The sequence below is a fragment of the Macrotis lagotis genome, chromosome 1 (assembly GCF_037893015.1).
Source record: "Macrotis lagotis isolate mMagLag1 chromosome 1, bilby.v1.9.chrom.fasta, whole genome shotgun sequence".
Lineage (NCBI taxonomy): Eukaryota > Metazoa > Chordata > Mammalia > Peramelemorphia > Peramelidae > Macrotis > Macrotis lagotis.
This window is the reverse complement of record NC_133658.1, coordinates 611,215,819-611,232,623: the sequence shown is the minus strand read 5'-3', so window position 1 is coordinate 611,232,623 and position 16,805 is coordinate 611,215,819. Positions and strand designations below refer to the sequence as shown.

General features: G+C 39.4%; 1 protein-coding gene across 2 annotated transcripts in view; it reads right to left on the bottom strand.

Moving 5' to 3' along the window:
• Window positions 1-16,805, bottom strand: part of SCTR (secretin receptor) — an 81,964-nt gene that overhangs the window by 36,258 nt on the left and 28,901 nt on the right. The window lies entirely within an intron of this gene.

Sequence of the window (16,805 nt, the reverse complement as noted above, 5' to 3'; positions counted from 1 at the left end):
TTACTGTGTTCTGCTGCAACCACTGATGGTAAATGTACTTAAAAAAAAACCTAACTAAAGATACTTAAACAGGTAAAAAGAAATCTTTCTATAAAAATTAGCAGTTTCCATGGACAAAGACTTCGTAATTTCACTAAATGCTTAAAGGCTACACTGAAATTGAAATTCCTATTAAAAATAGTCACTACAGCAATTCAAATGTCCATTTAACTGGTAACTTAGAATGCAAGATGTTTTTAAACCAAAAACTTTAAAAAGCAAGATAATCTAGGTGAAATTGGAGTTTTTCAAAACTGTATTGTATATAATTTGGGAACTGAACAAATTTTGCATGTAATATAGGAGAAAACTGACTAAAAATCCCCAGGGTGGTAAAATTACCCACTATTTTGGTGAGCTATGATTGGATGAACTGATCAGTCTCAGTTGGTAACATCTCTTCTTTATTTTTTTAAATTTTTATTTTTTAAATTTAATATTTATTCTCATTTTATACAAATAATGTTTTTATACATTAATAAAATATTCTTGTTTAAGAGTAAACAAAATATCCCCTCCCCCCAAAAATATAGACGTGCTTGAGTGATAAAGTAAAGGGGAGAGAAAAAAATTAAAATTAAAATTAAAAAAATAATAGTAATAATTGTAAGGTATGGTCAGGTGGCACAGTGGGTGGAGCACCAGCCCTGGAGCCAGGAGCATCCAAGCCCATATCCAGCCCATACACCCAACAATCACCCAGCTGTGTGACATGCAAACCACCCCAACCCCACTGCCCTGCAAAAACCAAAAAAAGGGGGGGAAAACCCCAAAATAAAATAGAATAGTAAGAATAGTAGGGGCAGCTGGGTGGTGGACAGAGCACTGGCCCTTGAGCCAGGAGCACCCAGGTCCAAATCTGGCCTCAGACACCCAACAATCACCCTGCTATGTGGCCCCAGGAAGGCTACCCAGCCCCATTTGCCCTGCAGCCCCCCTCCCAAATAATAATAATAATAATAATAATAATAATAAATAAATGTACTTCAGTCTGTGTTCCAACACCGCCAACTCTGTCGCGGATATATCATGTTTTTTATGATAAGTCCATCACAAAAGGTACTTCCATATTTTTCCACCATTGCCATTGCTGATCGCAACTCCTTCCTTTTGTACTTCTCCACTAGCATGTACTATATTTTCTCTCTCCTTTCACTCTGACTCTGCTGTAGGGTAGCTGAGTGGTGCAGTAGACAGATCCCCCGCTCTGGGGTCAAGAGGCCCTGAGCCCCCATACCACCCCTTAGGCCCAGCCTCCACCTGGCCCTATTGTCCCAGAGAGGCTATCCAATCCTAGCCCCTTGCAGGAACTAAAAAAGAAAATGTGTTATATCTGACCACTCTCCTCCCCATGGTCCATCCTTTCTTCCATCACTCACATCACCCCCGTCCCCCCTGTCCCCCCTCTCCTTACTCCAGGTGTCTATGCCCCATTGAGTATATATGCTGTTTCCTCTCCTAGCCACCTCTGATGAGAGCGAAGATTCCCTCATTCCCCCTTGCCTTCCCCCCTTCCATATCATTGCAATAGCTCATTGTAATGAAGAAAAAACTTATTATATGAGATATCTTGGCCTATTGCCCCTCTCCCTTTTCTTTCTCCCATCACATTTCCCTTTTTTTCTATTGACTCCATTTTTACACCATATTTTATCTTCAAATTCAGCTTTCTCCTGTGCTTCAACTATAAAAGCTCCCTCTACCTGCTCTGTTAACTGAGAAGGTTCATGAGTATTATCAGTGTCATTTTTCTATGCTGGAATACATGCAGTTCATCATCAAGTCCCTCATATTTTCCCCCTCTCCTTCAATCTCCTTCAATCTCCATGCTTCACCTGAGTCCTGTATCTGAAGATCAAACCTTCTGTTCAGCTCTGGCCATTCCAAAAGGAACCTTTGAAATTCCCCTGGTTCATTGAAAGTCCATCTTTTTCCCTGGAAGAGGATATTCAGCCTTGCTGGGTAGTTCATTCTCGGTTGCATTCTAATCTCTTTTGCCTTCTGGTATATTATATTCCAAGCCCTATGAGCTTCCACTGTAGTTGCTGCTAAGTCCTGTGTGATCCTGACTGCAGCTCCACGATATTTGAATTGTGTCCTTCTGGCTGCTTGTAATATTTTCTCTTTGACTTGGGAGTTCTGGAACTTGGCTATAATATTCCTAGGGGTTGGTTTTTTGGGATCTCTTTCTTGGGGGGGGGGGTTGGTGGATTCTCTCCATTTTTATTTTGCCCTCTGCTTCTAGGATATCAGGGCAATTTTCCTGTAGTAATTCTTTGAAAATGATGTCAAGGCTCATTTCCTGATCATGACTTTCAGGTAGTCCAATAATTTTTAAATTATCTTTCCTAAGTCTGTTTTCCATATCAGTTGTTTTTTCATTGAGAAGTTTCACATTTTCTTCTAATTTTTCATTTTTTTTGGTTTTGAAGTAATGAATCCTGGTTTCTTGTAAATTCATCAATCTCCCTGAGTTCCATTCTTTGTCTGAAGGATTTGTTCTCTTCAGAGAGTTTTCTTATCTCTTTTTTCCATCTGGCCAATTTTGCTTTTTAAAGCATTCTTCTCCTCAATAACTTTTTGAACTGTTTTATCCATTTGACCTAAGCTTGTTTTTAGCATGCTATTTTCTTCAGCATCTTTTTTTGGATTTCCTTCACTAGGCTACTGACTTCATTTTCATTTTTTTCCTGCATCTCTCTGCTTTCTTTTCCCAGTTTATCTTCCAACTCCCTCATTTGATTTTCAAAGTCTTTTTTGAGCTCTGTCATAGCCTGAGCCCAATTTCTGTTTTTCTTGGAGTCTTTAGATGCAGGAGCTTGTGCTTCCTCATCTTCAGACTGAGTATTTGATCCTTCTTGGACTCATAGGCAAAATATTTCTCAATGGTCTTCCTCTTGTTTCTTTGCTTGCTCATTTTCCCAGCCTGAGCCTGGTTTGGGGGTGCTTCCTGAGCTTTTGGGACACTCCTACAAGGATCTCAGTGTGTGAGGCTCTGTCCTCCCTCTTGGTCTGTGAATGACCATATGTGCCCCCCCTCTGCCATGGGCCTGAGGTGGAGGGGGCCCCTGCTGTTCTATCGGGGGGCCTAGACTGCAATCAGGATCTGAATGTGTTCAAAGCCCCAGAGTCCTGTTCCAGGGACAGAGGACAGAGCTCTGCAGTCTCTCTTCACTCCCCTCCCTGAGTTCAATGGGCTCGTGCTTCCTGGCTCCTCGCTGTGTACCTTGAGGGCTGAGTTTCATGTGCTCACTCTGGCAGAGGTCCCCCATTGTTCCCCCATTTTGTACCCGGTGCTCCCCGGGGTGTAGCTCAGGAAATTCCCCGCTGCTGTGAGCCAGGCTTCCAGTGCCCTAGGGCTGCCTCTGGAAGGCTGAAGTACTTTGACTGTGGCAGGCCACCCCTCTGGCGGGCCACCCCTCCAACCCGGGGAGCAGAGCTTTTCTGTTCTTTTTCAGGTTACCTTGAGTAGGAGAGCTGCCTCATTGGGCCCCTCTGTGGGTTCTGTCTCTCAATAGTTTAGTTGGAGTCCTTAGTTTCCAAGTTTTATGAGAGCGCCTAAGAGACTGCTCTCTTGTCGCCATCTTGGCTCCGCCCTCCATTCGATTTTTCAAAGTCTTTTTTGAGCTCTGTCATAGCCTGAACCCAATTTCTGTTTTTCTTGGAGTTTTTAGATGCAGGAGCTTGTGCTTACTCATCTTCAGACTGAGTATTTTGATCCTTCTTGGGCTCATAGGCAAAATATTTCTCAATGGTGTTCTTGTTTCTCTGCTTGCTCATTTTCCCAGCCTAAGCCTGGTTTTGGGGTGCTTCCTGAACGTTTGGGACACTCCCACAAGAATCTCAGTGTATGACCATAAGCACCCCCCACTGCCATGGGGATGAGGTTGGGGGGGCCCTGCTGTTCTATGGCGGGGGGCCTAGACTGCAATCAGGATCTGAATGTGATCAGAACCCTAGCGTCCTGTTCCAGGGACAGAGGACAGAGCTCTGTATTCTCTCTCTCTTCATTCCCCTCCCTAGGATCAATGGGCTCATGCCCTGGGGGTTCCTGCTTACTGGCTCTGCCTGCTTCTGTTTCCTGGATCTGGACTGCCTTGGTCATGCTGCTGGCTGTGTGTCCTGAGGGCTGAGCTTCACATGCTCGCTCTGGCAGAAGTCCCCCCTCTGATCCCCTAAGTTGTGCCCACTGCTCCCCAGGGTATAAGTCAGGAAACTCCCCAGCAGCTGTGAGCCACGGCTCCCAGCACCCTGGGGCTGCCTCTGGAAGGCTGAAGTTCTTTCGCTCTGGCGGGCTACCCCTCTAACCCCGGGGAGCAGAGCCTTTCTGCTCTTTTCCAGATTACCTTGAGTAGGAGAAGTGCCTCACTGGGTCCTGTCTCTGGAAAAGTTAGTTAGAGTCCTTAGTTTATAAGTTTTATGAGAGAGCACCTAAGACATGATCCTCTCTTGTCGCCATCTTGGCTCCACCCCTATATCTCTTCTTTAAAAAAATTCTATATAGAAGCTTTGTAATAGGTCTTACATTGGAGATTTCTTTCCAAATGGCGCTTGAGAAACATATACCATATACAAACATCCATCTTCATACTTCATTAGACCTTAGAAGTGGTGTTGAAATACTCATTATGTTGTATCCATTCATCAATAGGAAGACAGTTTAAATGGAATTCAGCTGTAGGCACCTTCTAATTATTTTGTTTAGCTTACACATGTTGACATGATCTAGCACAAGAAATTTGGTTAATCTAAAACAGGATGTTGTTTCTTGTTCTTGTAAATTTCTATTAGGTATCTTGGTAAATGATGCTCTCAAATATATTTCACATATTCTACATTTTGTTTGAAACTGGAGGGAACTGCTTGAAGATCTTCTCCAGGCATCATTTTGGGGAGCTCAGGTAGCATAGGTAGTGGTGACAAACTGAGACAAAGTCTTCTGAAATATCCCTCCTGCCACAACCACTTCCTTTAGGGGCAGCTAGATGGCATGGTCGATAGAGGACTGGCCTTGGAGTCAGGAGGACCACAGTTTGAATCCACTTGACACTTACTAGCTATGTAATCTTGGCAAGTCACTTAACCCTAACTGCCTCACATCCAGCCTCATCTCTAATCATCCTGATTCATATCTGATCACTGGACTCAGATGGTTCTGGAGAAGAAGATGAGGTTGGTAACAACACAGCACCCCCTCATTCAAATCCAGTTCCTGTCCCTGTCACCTCCCTAATATCATGGTCTTCTTCAATAACAAAGGAAAAAATTATCATCAAGCCTCTTTCATGTCAGACACTGTCATAAGTGCTTTACAAATATTATCTCATTTAATCCTCACAACAACCCTGAAAGTTGCTATTATTGAAACTGAGGAAGATAGAGGTTAAGTGACTTGCCTAGAGTCGCACAGCTAGTCAGTGTCAGGCTGTTTTTGAACTCAGATTTTTCGGAGTCTAGGTTCAGGACTCTATCTACTACTCCCCAAAGTAGCTGAAAGTGAGCTATGAACAGTGTCATATGATACATTGAGGCTTACAAATTATTTTGCTTTCAACAATACTATAACATATATAGCTTGAGAATTTTAGCAATTTGACCCTGATTACACTAGGCCACCATACTAGGTGGAGAAATGGATAGAGTATTGTGCCTGAATTTAGGAAGACTCATCTTTGTGAGTTCAAATCAGATGCTTACTGTGTGACTTATGTCACAATCCTATTTGCTTCAGTTTCTCCAATTGTCAAATGAACTGTGGAAGGAAATGACAAACCACTCCAGTGTCTTTGTCAAGTAAACTCCCAAAAGGGGTCACGAAGAGTCAGATACAGTTTATCAATGTTCAAACTGAAAAAGGAACTCTCTGTTGACTCAGATCTGACATCTAAAGGTTTAGGTCATTGTCATTTCCCATTATGGAGAAGTAGTAGTAGGGGTGGGAGAATATATTTTGGTCATTCCATGAGCCCCCAGTCACGCATCTGTTTTCATCTAGAAGTGAAGTCAAGATGTAGTAATTGGGCCCCATATCAAGATCAAATATTGTCCTTCCTATGTGTTACTATCCCCTCATGGTTTTGAGTCTTCATTGGAATACACCCAGCTTCATTTACCACAAGATAATTCTTACATTTCACTACCTATGTCCACTTTTTAATTTAAAGAATATTATTTTTAATGTGCCCTTATATATTGTTTCTTAGTTGTTGCCCTTCATGTCAAAGAGGACCAAAACATCATCACTATGTTAATATCTTACAGTGTGTCCAACTGTGGTAATCAGACCAAAACTAGCTAGGAATGCTCTACCACAGGTGAAGTATAAATAGTTCATGTGAATACCTGGTGTGGATTCTCTAAATTTGAGCTTCTCAAATTTCCTCTGAACCACTTCGAATTTGCTTTGTTCATAGAGCACAACACCCTCTCTGATGAGGGCATACCATTCTGGATGGTCCAATGCCAGTGTCTCCCAAGTCCCTTAAGGTACTGGGTTTACTTCTAGACCTAGGACAGTCCTGTTGTAGAGGAAATTTGGCCAATATAGATTTGTGATACTATTCTTTTGAGTTACAAAGCTTACTAGACTGTTCCAGATTCAAAATCATTAAGGATCATAGGGTTGTAGATTCAGATTTGGAAGAGATCTTAGAGTCCATCCCCCCCCCCCAGATTTATATTTGAAGATATGGAGGCATAGGGAATGTTAAGTACTCATCTAAGATAGCATAGGTAGCAAGCAACTCAGAAGGATTTGAATCCAGGTCCTCTGAATATAATATGTCCAGCATTCATTCTACTAAAAGAATTGTTGACTAATTCTAAATTCAGGCTAGATCCTAACAGCTTCTATTTTCAGTCCTCTGAGTTCTTGATGATGGGCCAGGTTGGATCTCAGAAGTGCCAAGGTTGTTTTTAGCCGTAGGGTTTATTTGCATATTTTTATTTCCCATCAATGGCACTGCCTTTTTCCTAGTTAGCCATGCATGTCATCTTTGACTTCTCTCTTTCCTTCCCTATATCCAATCTATTGGTAAAACTTTTCATCTTTCCCTTTGAAAGTCTTCTTATAGTTTGGTGTCTTCACAGCTGATGGCTGCTTGTAGACATGGCAAGATTGTAAACAACCTCCCCTTTTGGCACAAATGGAGCCATTCCCACACTTCAGTCACTGAACTTGCCCAGATTCAGTGAGCTTGATGTTATGTAAACTAGCACCAGTGACCTTCTGATGCTAATGATTGCCATTGAACCAGTTCCAGACTTGCTGAGGAGTTCTTGGAATACCATGATTATGTATATGTTTAGGAGCTTAGGTCAGACCAGGTACCCTGAAGAATTCCATTTGTAAGTCCTATCATTCCCTCATCTGCCAAAGGAGAGGCTTGTACTAGGTGACCTCTGAGATTCTTTCTAAGCTAAATCTATGAGCCTGGGAGTCCTCTGAATTAGTGCTCTATGTACTAGACTAGGATACATGGCTACTTCATTTCTGCATGGGCTTTTTGGGGATCTGGCTACTGCTGATGGGAAGGAGCCAAGGGGCTGGTCTGAGCTGGTCACCTCGATGAGGATGGCAGGTAATGAGAACTGGCAACAAATTACTGTGGCTAAACTAGTAACTGAGAGAAAGTGTTAGATACTGTAATAAGCATGGAGTATAATCCCTATTTTCCTTCTCTTGTAATCCCTACAAGCACAAGGCTGAGCACAATTGAGGTGCTCAAAAAATACACATTGATTAAATAACAGTCTGTATGTTCACGTTGTACTATTAACTATTCTTAATTACAGAAATGACTGCTAGAAAACAGAAGGGAAAAAGAAAATTTAAAATGTATTCATGTAATCTGAGAAGGGAATCAACATAGCTGATGTTGTCCCTGAAGCCAACATCCAGGGAAGTAATTCCTGTGGTCATTCCCACCAACTACTGACCAATTATCACTTACTAGTAAGGCAAATCAACCTACCTGAAATAGTAAAGAGCTCTGAGGGAGAGAAAGGAGGCAATGGGTCCTTAATAGTCAGACCTCTTCCCCTCAGATCCCAATAGAGCTAGCCCTGTACCTTAAATCCAAGATCGTTGGGAATGACAGTGTACCCAAAGTCACTGACTCTGCTTCAACCATCATGGAAAGGAGCAATCACTATGGATAAGTCACCTATCTCTAAATCAGCACCACTAATTGACAGATAAGATCAAGAGACTTAGAAATGGCAACACTATTTCCCCTTCTCTTCACTCCACCCCAGCTACTGGTCCTACTACCAACCCAGCTCACTCTTCTGCTTCAACCATCATTCTCAGAAGCAACCCTTATTAAAGAGGTAATCTTGCAACTTCTTCCACAGCTACTTAAAAAAAAAAACAACAGAAAACTTTATTATCAAAGTTCTTGACACTGTCAAATATCTGGACAACAGAAACCGACATGATTTTATTAGTAAAAGTGAGATTTAAAAAGATGTATGACCTCCTGCTTTGCCACTATACCCTAAGATTCAAGAGCCCATTCCATCTGATTTGCAACTGAAACCTTTTTTTATAGGTCATCCTCTCCATTAGAATGTGAGTGCCTTAATTTTACATATGTATCTCCAATGATTAAACATAGGGTTTTGAGAATAGTAAGCACTTTACAAATCTAGTCATTCATTTGTTAATAACCAATTTAATCTATGGATAAGCATGAATTAGGGAATATTTTTAAAACACATGTCCTTTGATGATTTTTAGTTTTATATTACTCAGGAAATAATACGGAATTCATTAAGTTTTCTGAGTTCTGCATTCAAATTCCACTTCTTATACTTAGCTATGTTACCTCAAGCAATTCATTTAGCCTCACTGAACCTCAGTTCCCTCATTTGTAAAATTAAGGAAGTAGACTAGATAGCCTCTGAGATCCCCTTCAGATTTAGTGCTATAATCCTAAAGTAACTGACTATATACAGGGTGAAGGAGAAGAAAGAATTTGTTTGAAATTTCAAGACTGTAAATAGGAGAGTCCAAGTACTAGTGGGTATCACAGAGAGAAATATTAAAGTCAGAAGTAGGGATGGCGCAGCTAGGTGGCACAGTGGATAGAGCACTAGCCCTGGAGTCAGGGGTACCTGGGTTCAAATCCAGTCTCAGACACTTAATAATTACCTAGCTGTGTGGACTTGGGCAAGCCACTTAACCCCATTTGCCTTGCAAAAAAACCTAAAAAAAAAAAAGTGGGTAGTAAGGAAATAAAAAACTGGGAAAAGACAACTTTTTAAAAGAAATTTAGAATGAACAAGAGAAGGGAGGGTAGAATGGATGCTGGATGGGATGAAAAGATAAAAGAGGTCTTTTTTAGAAATGGAGAGAACTAAGTATGTTTGTGGGACAGTGAGGTAGAGTACTAGGCTTAGAGTCAGGAAGAACTCTGATCTCAGGTACTTACTAGCTATATGACCCTGGATAAATCACTTAACCTTACTGGCTTCAGTTTCTTCATCTGCAAAATGAGTTGGAGAAGGAAATGGTAACTGCTCAGTATCTTTGCTAAGAAACCCCAAATGGGTAGTGAAAAGTTGAATATAATTGAATAAAACTGAACGACAAAGCATGTTTGTAAACTAATGATATGGAGCCAGTGGTGAGAGAAAGATTTAAAAATTGAGAAAATAGGGGTGGCTCGGTGGCAGAGTGGATAGAGCACTGGCCCTGGAGTCAGGAGTACCTGAGTTCAAATACAACCTCAGACATTTAATGATTACCTAGCTGTGTGGCCTTGGGCAAGCCACTTAACCCCATTGCTTTGCAAAAACCAAAAAAAAAAATATTGAGAAAATGAAACATGAACTGATGGAGAATGAATTAAGCAAAACTAGGAAAGTAATTTATAAAATGACTACAACAAAGACAAATTAGAGTAACTAAACATCACTTTGGAGGAGTCAAGAAAATTCACCTGCCTCCCTTCTTTGAAAAAATAGGGAAGAATGGTAGAGAATTGCATATGGTTTTGATTGAATATTTTTCTCTTTTTTTTTTCTTAGTTACAAGTAGTAGCTCAATAGATAGAGAAAGTGGGAAGGAAATATTCAGAAAATAAGGTTAAAAATATCATAAATAAAATATTTAAAGAATGCATGAAAAAGAGAGAATGAGGAAAAATCTGCATAAAATATCTATAAGGGTCTGATATTATATGAAGCTAACTAAAAGAAATATATAAGAGTAAAAGTCATTCCTCAATGGTCAACTATTATGAACAATTTTCAAAAGAAGATGTAAACTATTAACAACAATATGGAAGAATACTCCAAATCACTAAAATTTAAAAAATATGCAAATCAAAACAATTCTGAGTCCCTCCCCCACAGTTAGAAAAGGTGAAAAAAATTAGAAAAGTCAATGTTGGTTATGGAAATATGGGCACCCTATTGCAATATTGGTGGGACTATGGATTGATTTGACCATTCTGGGAAGCAATTTGGAAATGAATACCAAATCCATACCTCTTGAGCTAAGCTTAGCCCTCAAGTGGGTCAATAATAAAAAGAAAGGTTGCATATGAGCAAAAGTAGGTAGTTAGAGTGGCAGAGTAGATAGAGCAAGGAGTTTGGGAGCAATTGGAGTTCAAGTCTTGCCTTTAGAGGCTTACTAACCTGTATGATCCTGGATAAGTCATTTAATCTCCTCTGTCTCAACTTTCTCTCTTACAAAATAGGAATAATAATACTACCAACTTCATGAAGTTGTGAGGATCAAATGAATTGATCTAAAGTGCTTTGCAAACCTTAAAATACTATTCAAATATTAGTTATTGCTACTTGCCATAGCAGCACTTAACTAGTAGCAAAGAACTGGCAATAAATTAGATGTCCATCATCTGAGGAATGGGAAAAATTGTTATTTATTGATAAATAGAATATTACTGTGCTGTAGGAAATTATGAATATGAAGAATAAAGGAAAAGGAAGCATATAAACTAATACAACGTGAAGTAAGTAGATTCAGGAAAATTATATGTATAATGACTATAACAATTTAAATGGAAAGAAGAGTAACAAAACCACAGACCCAAACTTGACCTGGAGAGCGATATGAAGAGACTCCTCCCTCCCTTCTTTGCCAAGGTAAATAACTATGATAAGAAAAACTGCACATAACATTAAATGATTTTTTTCCTTTAGGTTTTTGCAAGGCAATGGGGTTAAGTGGTTTGCCTAAGGCCACAAAGATAGGTAATTATTAAGTGTCTGAGGCTGGATTTGTACTCAGGTACTCCCGACCCCAAGGCCGGTGCTCTATCCACTGTACCAACTAGCCACCCCCCCATTAAATGATTTTGATGTTTATCTGAACTTTCCCTCCCTGTTTTTATTCTTCATTATAGGGGATGTCATTTGATTCAATTTAATAAGCAGTTATTACAGGCCTAATATGTTCCAGTCACTGAACTAAGAACTGGGAATTCAAAATGGAGCAAAAGACAGACCCTACCCTCAAGAAACTTACAATCTAATAATAGTCAAGCAAATACATATATATATATATATATATATATATATATATATATATATATTACATATATATATTATATATACAAAGTCAGCTCTCTCTCTCTCTCTCTCTCTCTATATATATATATATATATATATAGTGAATAGCAAACAATTGACAAAGGGAAGGCACTAGAAGGAATAGAGTTTGAAGGAAAACTTTCATTAAGAAGTAGGATTTTAGGGGCAGCTAGGTGGCACAGTGGATAGAACACAGGCCCTGGAGTCAGGAAAACCTGAATTCAAAGCTGACCTCAGACACTTAATAATTACCTAGCTGGCAACGGTGGAAAAATATGGAAGTAACTTTTGCCATGGACTTATCATAAAGAATGTGATCCACCCGCAACAGAGTTGTTGGTGTTGGAACAAAGACTCAAGCACATTTTTTATTGTTATTATTTGGGAGGGGGTGCAGGGCAAATGGGGCTGGGTGGCCTGCCTGGGGCCGCATAGCAGGGTGATCGTTGGGTGTCTGAGGCCAGATTTGAACCCGGGTGCTCTTGGCTCAAGGGCCAATGCTCTGTCCGCCATCCAGCCACCCCTATTACTATTTTATGTTATTTTAGGTCTTTTTTTTCTTTTTTTTTTTGGTTTTTGCAGGGCAGTGGGGTTTGGGTTGCTTGCATGTCACATGGCTGGGTGATTGTTGGGTGTATGGGCCGGATGTGGGCTCGGGTGCTCATGGCTCCAGGGCTGGTGCTCTGTTCATTGCGTCACCTGGCCATACCTACAATTATTACTATTATTATTTTTTAATTTTAATTTTTTCTCTCCCCTTTATTGCTCAAGCGAGTCTATATTTATGGGGGGAGGGGCTATTTGTTTATTCTTAAACAAGAATATTTTATTAATGTGAAAAAAATTATTTGTACAAAATGAGAATACATATTAAATAAAAAAAAAATTACCTAGCTGTGTGACCTTGGGCAAGCTGCTTAACCCCATTGCCTAGCAAAAACAAACAAAAAAAAAGGAGAATTTTTAGTCAGAACTGGAGGTCAATAGAGTAGTCATTCTGAAAAGGGGTCTGAAGATCCAGATTGGAAAACAGAGGTGACATAAAAGCAACATGAATACAAATTTAATTTAAAAAAGAAAAAGGGGGTATGGGAACAAGATCCTAGAAGGCCACTTTTTGATAAAGACAGAAAACAGGTCTAGTATGAATGAAAAAGGCAAAGGAGCTTTCCTCCAGATGGGGATGCTTCATTCCTCCCATCCAAATTTACTTACTCCTCTATTCTATCTCCTTTCAGTCTTGATACTTTGTTTGCCCTGGTCATTTGTTTCCGTGCCAGTTAGCTCTTTGAACAGAGCATGGTGCCAGGAAGGCCAAGGAGACAGTTTCTATTCTTGTACATGTCAGTTAGTACTAAACAAAAAAAAAAAAACAAAAAAAAAAACCTCTGATCTACAACCATAAACTATCCCCTGAGATCTTAACTAATCATCTCAAAAATACACATTTTCTGCCTCCAACATGGTCAAGCAAGAGGTTGTGGGTGGTCAAGTGAATATCCTGGGAAATCTCCAAGTTCCCATTCTATGGTGTTGGGCAGACTAGAAAGAGAAGTGTTAGCTTTCTAAAAGGACCAAAGTTCACTTCATTAATTTGTTCTTTTGGGCAATTCTCCTTAAAAAAAAAAAAAAGCAACAGCAGCAATGAATAACTATTGTTAGGCATCTTCAGGTTTATCTTCAGGTTTGCATACATTCTATCATGTCAAGAATAAAAAGCTCACATTTCTTTAACATTTAGAGTTGGTGAGTACTTTCCTTGTAACCCACTGGAAAAAGTAGTACAGTTATTATTATCCCTGCTTATTTCCTGATGAGGTCACTGAGGCTTTGAATGGTTAAATGAATTGCTAATAGACACACATTATCAAATTAGCCCCTGACAGGGTAGAAGTTTTTGATTCAGAATCACCGAATATGAGAGCAGGACCTTGGGAGATCATCTAATCCAATTGTTTTATTTTACAGGACCAGAGAAATAAAACAACTTTCTTTCCCAAGGTATAGCAAGAAAATAGCAGAAACACTATTCAAGCACAAATGACAAAACTGAAGATATAATATTATATAATGCATTGTGATGCAATGCATTTTGATGTAAAAAATAAATTTAATCATTTGCTATATTATTTTTTTGTGTGCAAATTTCATGTTCCTTATTAAATTATAATTCAATTAAAAGCTCTGTCTTCTCTGTGGAAGTCATTGTGATAGGTACTAGGGATGGGAAAATAACATTGTCCTTTTCTCTTTCTTTCTTCCTTCCTTTCTTTCTTTCTTTCTTTCTTTCTTTCTTTCTTTCTTTCTTTCTTTCTTTCTTTCTTTTTGTCTGTCTTTCTTTCTTTCTGTCTTTTCATGATGGAACTGGGGCAATAAGGAAAGGTATCATGGAGGAGATGTCATGGGAGCTGAGCCTTGAAGGGAGCTGGGGATCCTAAGAAGATGTGAAGAGGATGAGGATTCTAGTCATGTAGAATAATCTATTAAAAGACAAGGTGATGGATATGAAATGATCAAGCTTGGCCCCAAGGAGAAGACATGATCAACCATTTCCCTCTGCTTTTTTTTCATAGGTCAAGGACTAGGGATTTGGAATGCTACATATAATATGAGTCTTTTTTCCATGTTTATTGGTTTGCCTGAACTGATTTTTCTTCTCTTTAATTGTTCCTTATAAGGAATTGCTCTCTGAGAGGGTAAATAGAGATTAGTCTATCAGTCACTAAGTATTAAGTCCTTGTTCTCTCAGGCACTGTACTAAATTCTAAGGATACAAAAAGTTATAAGATGGTACCTACCCTCAAGGAGTTCACAATCTAATGGGGGGAGACAACATGTGAACAACTACATACAAATAAGCTCTATATAGGATCAATAATAAATACTTAATAGAGGGAAAGGCACTAAAATTAGGAGAGATTAAGGAAAGGAATCCTATAGAAGGCAGAATTTTAATTGAGACTCGAAGAAGTCAGGGATGCCAGGAAGTGGAGATGAAGAGGGAAAACATTCTAGACATGGGGGTAGACAGTATTAATTCTTGGGACAGGGGAGATGGAGCATTTTGTTTGGGGAGGGTTACTAGAAGAATGAGTATGTGAGGAAGTGCAAAGTATAAAAAGATTGGAAAACTAAAGCTAGGAGAGGGGAATCAGATTATAAATGCCAAACAGACCTAGAGTTGATAGGAAACCACCATAATTTATTGATTGAAGAAGTGATATAATAAAAAAGTTTTTATTTTTTTCTAAAAGATCAGTCACAAAAGGCTAGTAAGTGGGAGATGGAATTTCATGTGAAGAGAAAGACATGTGGCCAGTTTAACTGGAATGTCAAGTATATTGGGGCAAAGAGAGAAGAGAGAGTGATATGAATTAAAGCTGAAGCCAGGCTGGATCTAGATTGTGAAAGGCTTTAAGTAGCAAACAAGGATAAGAGGGACTCACTGAAGCTTCCTGAGCAGTGAGATGATGCATGCTTTAGAATATCAAGTTGGCAATTATATGGAGGGAGATTAAAGTCACAATCCTGTTTGTTTCAGTTTTCTCAATTGTAAAATGAACTGGAGAAAGAAAAGACAAACTATTCCAGTATCTTTGCCAAGAAAACCCATGGGGATATGAAAAGTCTGACACAACTGAAAAATGACTGGACAATAAAGATAAATAGAAGGTAGATTGGAGAGGGAAGAGGGAGGGAAGTAGGGAGACCAATTAGGAAGCCATTGCAATAATTCAGGAGAGAGTTGAAGGCATCAACTAGGATGACTCCTTGTCCTTTATAGTTCCAATACCTAGTATGGTGCTGGTCCTTAGCAAACAGTAGACAGTTAATAAATGAATGTTAACCCAGAGAATGGGAAGGATTTAGCATAATGACATTTCATTTGAAAACAATATTGAAAGTTTAAGCACAATGTGATGTGATTGAAAAGGCAGATGTGACCAGAGACTGTAGTGACAAAAACCAATGTCTCTTCATTACTAGCTCCTTCCTTCCTTTCTTTCTTTCAATCTTTTGTTCCTTCTTTCTTTCATTCTTTCTTATTTTTCCCTTCTTTCCTTCTTTCTTTTTTCCTTCTTTCTTTGTTCCTTCTTTACTTTTCTTTCTTATTCTTCCTTCCCTCCTTCCTCTCTATCTCTCTCTTTTTTCTTTCTCCTCTTCCTCCTATTACTATACAATGAGCCTTTTCTATGAATTCCTTAACAGAGATAATATCCTCTATTTTTTATACACACTCCCCCCATCTAACCTTATTTCCCCCTCCCCTCCCCCCATAGAAGCACAGGGTGTGACTGTGGTCATTATTTATATATACACGTATACAAAGAATGAAAAGTAATGAAAACTCCCTTGTTGGTCTGAACTATTTTTTCTTAAAGCTATTTTTCTCCCTGGCAAGATGACCTAGATGTGAACCAGTTTCCTCAGCAAAGGGTTATGCAAAGACTGCATGCAAGGGCAGTTTTTTGCCTTGAGATCTCCCCATTTATAGGGAGACTGTTGTATAGAGATAGAATTGCTTCCAAATCTAAGATCACTTAAAGATAATACCAGCCCCCATTTCCTCTTCCCCTAAACTTAGGGTTTTGCATGTCAGGAAACTTTATTTATAATGCAGCTTACATTTCAGCCTAGAATAGATCCTGGGCTGGGTTTCTCAGACATTTCTGGGCCTTGAAACAAAACAGAAACAAATACTCCTGCCCATGAGAAAATGAGTCCTTGTATAATGTACGTAGATCTTGAACATGAATGTTACGGTGCTAGAGTTCAGGGGCTGATGCCATTCAACTAAGGGACAGCTTCCTCCAGCAGTCAAGTAGAATCCCAGACTCCTTTGTCACTGGGCCAAACTCCAAGGAAGATTAATGACATATGTGGAAGCAGTGGGGTGAGAAGTAGGAGAGGGACACTTTGTAGACAAATAATTATGTATATGCTCTGTATATAGTCACAGAATCATCCAGACTTGAAAACATGAAGTCACATGCTGCCAACAAAATCACTGTTGCATCCTTCCATGATATAAAGTAATGGGTAGTAGAAAGTACCCTGAATTGGGGAGGCAAGAGAACTAGATTTTATTCCCAACTATTGACAAGTTTTGTGGAAACTTACTCATCAAATAATGGATATTTTCATCCTGAAAAGGACTTGCAAAGTCCATGCTCTTTTTTTAAAAATAAAAAAGTATGTAATTT